Source organism: Penaeus chinensis, chromosome 14 (assembly GCF_019202785.1).
Source record: "Penaeus chinensis breed Huanghai No. 1 chromosome 14, ASM1920278v2, whole genome shotgun sequence".
In the NCBI taxonomy this organism is placed as follows: domain Eukaryota; kingdom Metazoa; phylum Arthropoda; class Malacostraca; order Decapoda; family Penaeidae; genus Penaeus; species Penaeus chinensis.
Window position 1 is genome coordinate 17691402 of NC_061832.1, and position 919 is coordinate 17692320.

Genomic DNA, 919 nt, shown 5'->3' on the forward strand with positions numbered 1-919 from the left:
TGGAGTGCTTCTTTTCCTCAAGTCCTATTCCATTTGTGGAAATATACCATGAGTTTTAAACATGTTAGTTTTACATTTTCACATCTTTTCCTTTTAAGAGTATAAAAGCTTCTGACGATATAAATAATGAAAACGGAGACCACCACAATAATTTTGAACAAATGAGGCTTTTGCAAATACTACATCATTAATACTACTTATTTTATTTAAGAAGTTTTTATTGCAGTCTATTTCTTTATACATTCAAAAGAACATCCTATAAAGCCATGTCCATACAAGGGACAACTTACACAGGTACTGGCTGCTGAGCATATATATTCCTCACCTCTTAAGCAGTGTTAACCCACTGGTGCTGAGTAAGTGCACTGTTCTCTGTAGTTTGGTTTTATGAATTTTGTTTACACATTGATGGCTCCATCGCGAGTAAGTTACTAGATCTCACCTCACCATTTCTTGATTTTTTTTTTTTTTTTTTTTTTTTTTAAATATTATTCATATCCTAACTGTTATTATTAACATTACAATGATTATACTGTTATTACTAATATATTTTTTTTTATTGAAAAAGAAACAAGAAAAAATGAAAATGGGTAAACAGGTGAGATCAGGTAGGCCCAGTAACTGACTCCTTGGTAACACTAAGCACTTGTGGAGCCATCTATGTGTAAACAAAATTAATAAACTAAAATCAAACACAGCATGACATGTAGGTATATGCTCTCCTGGCATCCAAGAGTTAACAGATCGAACAATACCAAACTAGTTGGTTTTGGCCACTACTACAGCACCCACACCTATGATATCCTCTTGCATACCAGCTAAATGTGTGAACTAGAACATGATCCATTGACAAAGTTTGACCTTGTAACTGCCCCTCGTGTAAACATGACTTTATACTAACATCCACTTGAACTAATTC

The 919-nt window shown here is 33.4% G+C and overlaps 1 protein-coding gene across 2 annotated transcripts in view; it reads right to left on the minus strand.

Annotated features, from left to right (window-relative positions):
* Positions 1-200: 200 nt before the first annotated feature.
* LOC125032580 (tetratricopeptide repeat protein 1-like) overlaps positions 201-919 on the minus strand; it is a 9500-nt gene continuing 8781 nt past the window's right edge. For both annotated transcript variants that reach the window (XM_047623824.1, XM_047623823.1), the window contains exon 7: positions 201-919. This exon is cut by the window's right edge and continues 751 nt beyond it. The gene's annotated coding sequence lies outside the window, so the exon portion shown is untranslated.